Genomic DNA, 11256 nt, shown 5'->3' on the forward strand with positions numbered 1-11256 from the left:
AAAAATGTTGGGCATGACCGAAAGTTTATGTGGGGTGTAAATATAGTCTAATTTGCATATTATGACGTCATCAGGGGCGGCCATCTTGAATTTCATAATATTCAGGAAATAGTAGATATTGAATTGATGTTTGAACTTATTTGCATGTTTTTTGTTTTGTTTTTGTCTTTTTATCCTCATTCCAAATGATCAGAAAAGAGGAGACCAACAATAAAATAGGAGAGAGTACAAAATTATTACTATATTACTATACTACATAGTCAGGGCCGTTTCTAGCCAGTTTGACGCCCTAGGCGAAATCCCTATTGCCGCACACCTTTTGGACAAATGTGCCACAAATATTTGGACAAATGTGCCACAAAAGTGCCACAAATACTGCCTAAACAAAATACTGATTTTGTGCACTTTATTTACTGTACCAATATTTTAAATTGGCCTTTGAACTTAGCTTTATTGCATGGCAAAAAATAGTGTTACCTTGCCAAAGCACTGACAGAGCCCACTGATCTAACGGCGTTGTTGAGCGCTCCAAATGCAAACTTTGCATGCAACAATCAGGCAGCAATTGACAGCACTCTGATCTAGTGGCATACAGGCATCGTCAGATTGACAGTACTCTAGCCCAATAATGTTGGGGGATCCAGTGGGGGCGGCAGTCATATTTCAGGGTGACCATGCCACTCTTTATCACAACCCTGCTAAAAGTGCCAGTACGTACGCTCATTATATAGATTGTACTGCATGTTAGCTTGCTTATTGTGCCCAAGAGCATAGTTTATATAAGCCCACATGTCTTACTAACAGCAAACAATGCTTCTAACCACAGGTCGAGAGCTTTAGTTCCAACCATGTAAGTTTACATCGCTGTTTGCGAATGTTCCTTTGAACTATGGTTTTGGGAAACACTGAATCATTGAACTATGTTGGTAACGACAGAACTTGCGACCATAGTTGGCTAACGATGCTCTTGGGAAACGCACCCCAGAGCTGGCCGTGGTGTTTAACTACAGAATGTTGTTTCTTGCGCTACCTGGTGGATATTGTGTGAAGCACAACAATGTTTTAAAGAAATCTGAAAAAGCGCCTGCAGGGAGCTCCGTGATCACGCGTGGTGAATTGCAGACTGCCGCGTGAAAAATACGCATTCTTAAAGGCCACATCTGTATGCTGGTAAACAGTATACCTACACCAGAATGCCGCAAGGGTTTAAACATTCTCCACATATGTTCAATCAAGTTATCTTAAGGCTGATTTAGAGAACCGAATGATAGACAGTACTCTGTTACAATATGTAGATGATTTGATCATTTGCTCTACATCATTGGAACAATGTCATAGAGACTCTATTTAAGGTACTTATGAAACTAGCCCAAGAAGATCACAAAGTATCCAAAACCAAAATACAGTATTGCCAGCCTCAAGTTGAATACTTAGGACAATTAATTGCATTTGGCACAAGAGCTATAGCTCCAGCTCAATTAGAAGGCATAAGTAAAACACCATTTCCACAAACAGTAGGACAAATGATGACTTTCCTAGGGATGACTGACTTTAGTGCCGACTGGATAGAAGACTATGCAATAAAAACAGTTCCATTGAGAGAAATCATGAAACAAGCAGGATTGCAAAATTTAAGTACTCCATTAAAATGGAACACAGATGCATTGCTAGCATTTGAGACTATAAAAAAAGAACTACAAAAGTCACCTACCATGGGAAATCCTGACTACACTAAACAATTTTATCTGTATGTAGCAAATAGAGCTGATGGTTATGCATCAGCTGTATTGATGCAAGAGACTTGTAGTGGAAGGAAAAAAACTAAACTAAAAATAAGCCTATAGCTTACTACAGTACAAAGTTGGCCAATGTAGCGCAGGGTTACCCACCATGTTACCAACAAGGCCTTACGCAAGTATACTACGCAGATGAGAAAACATCCACTTTAACCATGGGGTACCCAGTAACCATTTATACTCATCTCAAAATTGTGGAGTTAATACAGGTTTAGCTGATTTCAGTTTCTGCCTGTAGGTTTGGAATGAGATGAACTAGACAGTGATCAGAGAGCCCCAGAGCTGCCTGTGGGACAGAGTGATATATTGCTGTGATCCAATATATTGCTGTCTCTGGTGGGACATGTAACCCAGATAGCATGTAATAATTGGCCCGAGCTCGGCTGCCCCGCGGTGCCTGCGGCTCAGACTCAGCATCGGCGAGTGTTATCCGGGCCAAGTGTGGCCCGTAGCTCGCTCTCACCCATGTGTTTGTGATGCGGCTGTAAAGCACTGGCCCGTTTCCTGTTCACCGTAACCCGCCCGGATCTGGCTGTAGAGTCCGGGCCACTTCTGGCAATGACTCGACTCGGTTCAGTCATAGACGGTTACAATAATATAGCAATAATTATCATAAAACTTTTTTTATACTGACTTAATACCCTGACAGTATCTTACAATGTTAACTACATGTTTAATGTCGTGAATTTTTCAAAAACAAAATATCTGTGGTAAAACTTAAATAATAAAACAATATTAAAAGTGCTTTATAGGACAGAACATTCTCTAATATTCATAACAATAGCAAATCTATATTTATGTAACGCAGCATGTCAAACTTTTATACGCTTGCTTGTATGTCTTTTAAACGCACTTCATTACACTCTAGGTGATTCATTCACTTTCACTTGTGCAGCGTGGGAGGAGTCTCGTACCTGTGCTTGTGCGTGACGTCCCAAATGGATTATCATTATTTACCAAGAAATGTGGATGTATGGGGTAATTTTGATAAAGCAATTCTGGTAAGAATCATTGAGCAATTAAATGTTTATTATTTTACTAGTGCAGACGCTCATGAGCTCATCAAGGAACTTGCAAAAAGTTTATTAAAGGCCCTCCAGTTTATTTATAGAGCACATTTAAAGACCAAAGTGCTGTACAAGAAAAAATAAAATGAAAAAAAGTTGAATACACTAATAGCAGCAAAACAGTAAAACCGAAACAATCTTATAAACTAAAAGCAACAGAGAATAAATAAGTTTTGAGACATGACATGAACTCGCCGATCTAATATAGAGTGGGAGCTTGTTCCACAATGTGGGGCCGGCCACTTCAAAGGCTTGGTTTCCCCTTGATTTTAGCCCGGTTCTGGGTATCTGCAGGAGGAGTTTACCTTTGGATCTAAGGCCTCTGGTGGGAAAGTACAAGTGAAGTAGTTCGGACATGTAGCGTCTGGACCAATCAGACACACCATTTTTGATTTGATTTAACAAATCAATTATTCATTAGATTAACAAACATTCACAGACCCCTCACCCAATAAACATACTGGGTGCCAAGTAAGAATGTGCTAAGTCATGTAATGATATATACACCAGTAATACAATTTTAAACTCAATTCTAAAATTAATCGGAAGCCAGTGAAGAAATCTCAGAAGGGGGGTAGTGTGATCAAATTTCCTCCTTCCCTTCAGGAATCTCGCCGCAGCATTTTGAACGACCTGTAAGCGTGCCGTTAGGGACTTAGATATACCAAAATAGAGGGAATGGCAATAATCCAGGTGAGAGGTAATGAAAGCATGGATAGCAATCTCCAAGGAATGCTTAGGAAGAAAGGATTTGATTATCGATAGAGAACAAAGATAGAAAAAGCTGGACCCAATAACTGCGCTAATCTGCTTGTCGAATTTGAGGCAACTATCTACCATCACACCTAGATTTCGTACTTGGGGAGAAATTAATTGATTTAAAGATTCAAGGTCAAGGTGATTTCTTTGACCTGGATTCTGAAGGGTCAAAAACAAGACCCTTCAGAAGACCCTAGAGCACTCTTATTAACTCTTATTAAAAAAGTTAACCTCATGTGTGAGACTGCAGTGAATACGGCTTTCTTGTTTTGCCCAAAAACATAAGTTAATAAATAAACAAGATCTTTTTAATCTTTGATCTAAGTATTGTTATATGGATCTAGAGTGTTTACGCTGCAGAAAACTTTGATGAGCAACACTACGATCTGCAAACAAACAGATGAGGAAGAGGAGGATGATGGTCAATGAGAATGGTTTGTTTGAATTTTTAGTTTCCACATTCTTATTTGTATGCAATTGCAATAAGAAAAAGTTGTTTTTATTCCATATTTCTTAAATGCATCTGCAATAGCTCTGCCCTCTTTTACAGTTGCTAAATGTAAGCGGACTGTACATGTACAGATGCTCACCACTGCCAAAACACATGTAACTGACTACAACACAAACACAGCATCACAGTTTATCACTTTAGATGCTTCTTCACCAAGCATGTAGAGACGCGTACAGGAATAACTGATTATTTATCTTAATGTGCCACAAATTTCTTATAATATTTCTGTTTTGTAGTAATCAAGAGAAGTGTTTTCATCGCTGAAGAAATAGCAGATTTTACTCCTCAGACACCTGCGAACACCGAGCAGTGCTTGGAGTCCAAGACAGTGGACATCATCTTTATTATACTGGTACTCTCTGACTGGACTAGCAAGGAGCAGTTAGAGCCAATGAGACAGTTGGTAAGTTCAAGAAAATGTCAGCATGACCATTTCCCCATGTTATTTTCTGCAGTAACTGGGGGAAATATTAACTGAAGGGACCTACTGTTCAACAGCAAGCTTTGGATCTGCTGAATGTGTATTTATCAAGCTTTTTATTGCAGCGTTCACTGTTATTTTACTGCACAATGATGACTAGTGTCAGTACTATGGCCATTACTCTTCACGCTTTACATGTTACCCTTGGGAGATATCATCAGGAAACACGGTGTTAGCTTTCACTGTTATGCTGATGATACTCAGCTCTATATTTCTTCGCAGCCCGGCGAAACATACCAATTTGAAAAACTAGCGGAATGCATAGTCGATATAAAAAACTGGATGATGAGTAATTTCTAACTGCTAAATTCTGAAAAAACAGAGGTGTTAATTATAGGACCTAAAAACTCTGCATATAATAAATAACCTAGAACACTCCCTAAGACTTGATGGCTGCTCTGTCAATTCTTCGTCATCAGTTAGGAACCTAGGTGTGCTATTTGATAGCAATATTTCGTTAGAAAGCCACGTTTCTAGCATTTGTAAAACTACATTTTTCCATCTCAAAAATATATCTAAATTACGACCTATTCTCTCAATGTCAAATGCAGAAATGTTAATCCATGCGTTTATGACCTCAAGGTTAGATTATTGTAATGCTTTATTGGGTGGTTGTTCTGCACGCTTAATAAACAAACTCCAGCTGGTCCAAAATGCAGCAGCTAGAGTTCTTACTAGAACCAGGAAGTATAACCATATTAGCCCGGTTCTGTCAACACTGCACTGGCTACCTATTAAACATCGTATAGATTTTAAAATCTTGCTAATTACTTATAAAGCCCTGAATGGTTTAGCACCTCAGTATTTGAACGAGCTCTTGTTACATTATAGTCCTCCACGTCCGCTGCGTTCTCAAAACTCTGGCCATTTGATAATACCTAGAATATCAAAATCAACTGCGGGCGGCAGATCCTTTTCCTATTTAGCGCCCAAACTCTGGAATAACCTACCTAACATTGTTCGGGAGGCAGACACACTCTGTCAGTTTAAATCTAGATTAAAGACCCATCTCTTCAACCTGGCTTACACATAACACACTAATACGCTTCTAATATTCAAATCCGTTAAAGGATTTTTAGGCTGCATTAATTAGGTCAACCGGAACCGGGAACACTTCCCATAACACCCGATGTACTTGCTACATCGTTAGAAGAATGGCATCTACGCTAATATTAGTCTGTTTCTCTCTTATTCCGAGGTCACCGCTGCCACCAGATCCAGTCTGTATCCAGATCAGATGGTCACTGCAGTCACCCGGATCCAGTACATATTCAGACCAGATGGTGGATCAGCACCTAGAAAGGACCTCTACAGCCCTGAAAGACAGCGGAGACCAGGACAACTAGATGAGCCCCAGATACAGATCCCCAGTAAAGACCTTGTCTCAGACGGCCACCGGGACAAGACCACAGGAACCAGATGATTCCTCTGCACAATGTGACTTTGCTAGCCTGAAATTGAACTGCTGGTTTTGTCTGGTCAGAGGAGAACTGGCCCCCCGACTGAGCCTGGTTTCTCCCAAGGTTTTTTCTCCATTCTGTCACCGATGGAGTTTTGGTTCCTTGCCGCTGTCGCCTCTGGCTTGCTTAGTTGGGGACACTTCATTTCCAGCGATATCGTTGACTTGATTGCAAATGATTGCAAAGATACTATTTAAACTGAACTGAGCTGGATGATGACATCACTGAATTCAATGATGAACTGCCTTTAACTGAAAAATGAGTGTTTACTATTGTCATTTTGCATTATTGACACACTATTTTCCTAATTAATGCTGTTCAGTTGCTTTGACACAATCTGTATTGTTAAAAGCGCTATATAAATAAAGGTGACTTGACTTGACTTGACTAGTGAGACGTGTTTCTATTAATTTACTTAAAAGTATAGTTAACCCAAATTCTGTCATCATTCACATACATTTTCCAAACATCTGACATTTGTTTTTTCTGCAGAACTCAAAATAAGATACTTTGAAGAATGCTGGTAATCAAAACCAACACGTTTGTCGGTTTTTGGGTGAGCTCTCCCTTTAATTTGCATGCTACACACTAAATATTATTAATGCTGGGCACAGCTACTTATTTTGCTGTCATTGCAGTTAGTGCTGTAAATAGTCTGTCAAACAACAGGTAGAACATATATATTTAATTTCATTCAGTTTTGTGCATTACGTTAGACCTTTAGTAATAGATGCTTGTTTATTTTTTGCTGTTTACAGGTGCAGAAATGAAAGCTCACAAAAACAATAATATCATCGGATTAAGATGCGGAAAGACACAGTTACACCACCACAACCATAAATCCTGAGCGATTTGAAAATGAGCAACAACCAAGGAACAGTAATCATTGTTTCACTCAAAAATGATCCATGGTAATAGTTGTAAATGATTAGATAATTAGATAAAAGTAAAAAATGTGTTTAATTTCAAAACTTTGCCATTTACCAATGTGTTGTTCAAAACACGTACAATAAGGTATCATTAGTTAACATTAGTAAATGTTGAAATTAACATTAACTAAAAATGAGCGATACATTTGTTACAGTTTTAATCTTTGTCACTGTTTGTTAGTAATAATAAAAAAAAAACTGTTCTTTGTTAGTTTGTGTTAGCTCATATCCATTAAATAATGTTAATTGATACAACTTTTGTTTTTAATAATGTATTAGTAAATGTTGAAATTAATGTTAATATATGCTTTTGAAGTATTTTCCATTGTTAGTTCATGTTAGGTAGGTCACTATGTTACCTGAGTGTTTAATGTTTATACTTATTAAATTTTATAATCCAAGTATAAGTAAATGACAGGGTAATGTGATGTTTTATAGATATGCACTTTCTGTATAACAACTTCTGTTGATTTATTTTTTTTGGGGGCGGTAATTGCATAGTTTAGTAAATACTTTTTCTTCATGTTCATAGATGTGTTAAGGCCAAAGTATACTTCGGCCGTCGGAGTCCGCGCACCGTCCGCATTACGTCATTTTCATCATCAGGAGGGCTCGCGGACAGCCGCGAGTCGGGCCGAGTGGTAAGTTTATGGCAGGCGAGACTCTAACCAGAACTGGCCCATGTGAATTTTGCTATCTAGGTAATGTGCTGTCTGTATTTTTGCAGTTCATGGGAAAGATTTGCTTTGTTAAAATCTTTAAGAATGATTAAAAAAGTGTGAGAGTACCTTTGCTCCATTTTAGTGATTTGTTCAGCCAGATGTTGCAGCACTGCACTCACACATGCATCTGGAGGAACGTACACATTTGCGAGAATGAAAGAGGAAAACTTGGTAACGCTTTAGATTACAACCCGCAATTTACAGCGCAAGTAAACAGAATTTACAGCGTAACTTTTTTGTCATTATAGTGTACCTATTCAGTACCTCCGTGTAGGTATAAGGGAATAATATGCAACGTTTGGGGAATAAAGGGGTGATAACCTGTAAAATTACAAATCATTTATACTGTATTATACTGTATTATACTAGTATTTTGAAACAACAATTTTATGTTTAGGAGTGATTTAGCAAGACGATATACTTTTTATAATTTTACACTGGTATTTTATTATATGCCTAGGCATTTTTTAACCATGGGGTACATATTTTATTATTAAAGGATAAATGATGGAGATTACTGAACAACAAACCTGGACATCTAGTGAAATGAGTTATTGAGTTTCTGTTTTCTGCCTTATAATTCATCAGTCTGCTTACCTTATGAAAGTGTATTCGTCGATCTCAGTTGAGTCACACCAGCAACTTCCCAACACCACTATCACCAAATAATTTTGCATGATATACCATCAAGGTTCAATGCAGCTTTAAACAAGCTTACCTCTTTCCAGCTGTTTGCAGAAAAAAATACAACATGATACACTTGTAGTTCAGTGGATGTATACTGTGATGTTTTTATAGCAAAAAAAGTAGAGGTTTTAATTTGGTCATCAAACAATTAAATTAAAACTAGTGCAGTATTTTTATCTGTAATTACTGCGCAAATATACACTTGTTCTGTGTTTAAGTCAAACTTGTTCCTCCCTTGTTCTATGTAGATCATGTAGAAATCAGACAAGATGGCGCTGAGTATGGCCGCCGTGTTGCAAGCTCCGACCCAAACTGGCAGCTTTTTGTTTGTTTTGTATGTAATTTGGATGTGTCTTGTTCTGGATGTTGTCTCCCTAATTGTTTACAACAGACAAACACTTCTGGATATTGGTTCTACAATTACCGCAAACCGGACTTTAAATTCCTCAACACCGACCCGTTGTTTACAAACAACACTGCGGAGCCCTTTGTTTGGGCCGCCCGACCGCGACGTCGAAAACGGAGCCGGAGGAGAGGAAAGAGAGCCGGCGTCCTCGTCAGATTAAGACGCCGTGCAGACCGACCACCACTTCCAAGTATACTACTGGCTAACGTCCAGTCCCTGGACAATAAACTCTGTGAACTGAGAGCGCGGATTTCTTTCCAGTGTGAGATCAGGGAGTGCTCCATTATTTGCCTCACAGAAACCTGGATGTCTCGAGAGGTACCAGACTTTGCCATCGAACCCACGGGATTCTCTGTGCAATGCGCGGATAGAATACCGGATCTCTCAGGGAAAAGCAAAGGAGGAGGTATATGCTTCATGATCAACAACTCATGGTGCGATCGGAAGAATGTACATCCTATACAATCTCTTTGTTCTCCTGACCTGGAATACCTCACGCTTCTGTGCCGGCCATTTTGGTTACCCAGGGAATTCATCATTACAGCTGTTTACATCCCCCCTCAGGTTGACACAGATGCAGCACTCTAGGAACTGTATGGGCATTTATGCAAACAGGAGACCGTGCATTCTACCCGAATCAGAAACTGTGGATTAACGCTGATGTTTGCGCGGCTCTCAACGCTCGAACCTCTGCCTTTAATTCCGATAATGCGGATGATTATAAGCAAGCCAGCTATGCCCTCCGCAAAACCATCAAGACCGCAAGACGCCAATACAAAGATAAAATTGAAGCACAGTTCACCATTTCCAACTACAGAGACATGTGGCAAGGACTCCACAACATCACGGACTACAAGGATCGCAAACACCCTGCTACAAACACCGCTTCCTCACTGCTTGACGAGCTCAACCTATTCTACGCTCGCTTCGAAGTCAGCGGCTCCTCCCCCACACAGAGCGCTCCCGCGGCTGAGACTGCTGAGGCTCGTCCACTCTCTGTGTCTGTAGCGGATGTTACCCAATCAATCTAGCGCGTGAATATCCGCCAAGCCGCAGGTCCAGACGGCATTCCTGGTCGAGTCCTTAAAACATGCGCTCACCAACTAGCTGGAGTCTTCACGGACATTTTCAACCTCTCCCTTTCCCTATCTGTTGTCCCCCAATGTTTCAAAACATCCACCATTGTGCCAATATAAAAGATACCCAAAGCTTCTTGCTTGAATGACTGGCGCCCTGTTGCTCTGACTCCCATCATCAGTAAGTGCTTTGAGAAGCTTATTAGAGATCACATCTGCTCTGTATTTCCAGCATCACTCGACCCACTGCAGTTTGCCTACCACAATAACCGCTCCACAGATGATGCATTTGCCTTCACCCTGCACACTGCCCTTTCCCATCTTGACAAGAGGAACACATATGTGAGAATGTTGTTTGTTGACTACAGCTCAGCATTTAATACCATAGTGCCCTCTAAGCTTGTGGTGAAACTCCGGGCTCTGGGTCTGAACAGTTCTCTGTGCAGCTGGATCCTGGACTTCTTGACAGGCAGATGGCAGGTGGTCAGAGTTGGCAGCAACATCTCCTCCACGCTGACCCTCAACACTGGAGCCCCACAGGGCTGCATTCTCAGTCCCCTCCTATACTCCCTGAACACGCATGACTGTGTAGCCACGCATAGCTCCAACATCATCATCAAATTCGCAGATGACACAACGGTGGTAGGCCTGATCACCGACGATGATGAATCAGCCTACAGAGAAGAGGTGCACACCCTGACTAACTGGTGCCACAACAGCAACCTCTCTCTGAACATCAAGAAGATCAAGGAGCTGGTGGTGAATTTCAGGAGATGGACCAGTGAGCACTCCCCCATCACTATCGACGGGACTCCAGTGGAGCGGGTTAGCAGCTTCAAGTTCCTCGGCGTTCACATCACCGAGGACCTCACCTGGACTACTCACACACAGGCAGTAGTGAGGAAGGCCCACCAGCGTCTCTTCTTCCTCAGGCGACCGAAGAAATTTGGTCTGAGCTCAAAAATCCTCAGACAGTTCTACAGTTGCACTGTGGAGAGCATCTTGATTGGCTGCATCACCGCCTGGTACGGGATCTGCACCGCTCTCAACCGGAAAGCCCTGCAGAGAATAGTTCAGACAGCCCAGCACATCGTCGGAGGTGAGCTTCCCTCCCTCCAGGACATCTACAAGAGAGTGGTCAAAACAGGTGAATAGTCAGACAATGGCAAACAGGTATATTGAGGGCAAGACACAAGAGTCTGTGGAGAGCATCTTGATTGGCTGCATCACCGCCTGGTACGGGAACTACACCGCTCTCAACCGGAAAGCCCTGCAGAGAATAGTTCAGACAGCCCAGCACATCGTCGGAGGTGAGCTTCCCTCCCTCCAGGACATCTACACCCAGAGATGTGTGAGGAAAGC

This window comes from Sinocyclocheilus rhinocerous, unplaced genomic scaffold (assembly GCF_001515625.1).
Source record: "Sinocyclocheilus rhinocerous isolate Xijiao unplaced genomic scaffold, SAMN03320098_v1.1 scaffold839, whole genome shotgun sequence".
In the NCBI taxonomy this organism is placed as follows: Eukaryota; Metazoa; Chordata; class Actinopteri; order Cypriniformes; family Cyprinidae; genus Sinocyclocheilus; species Sinocyclocheilus rhinocerous.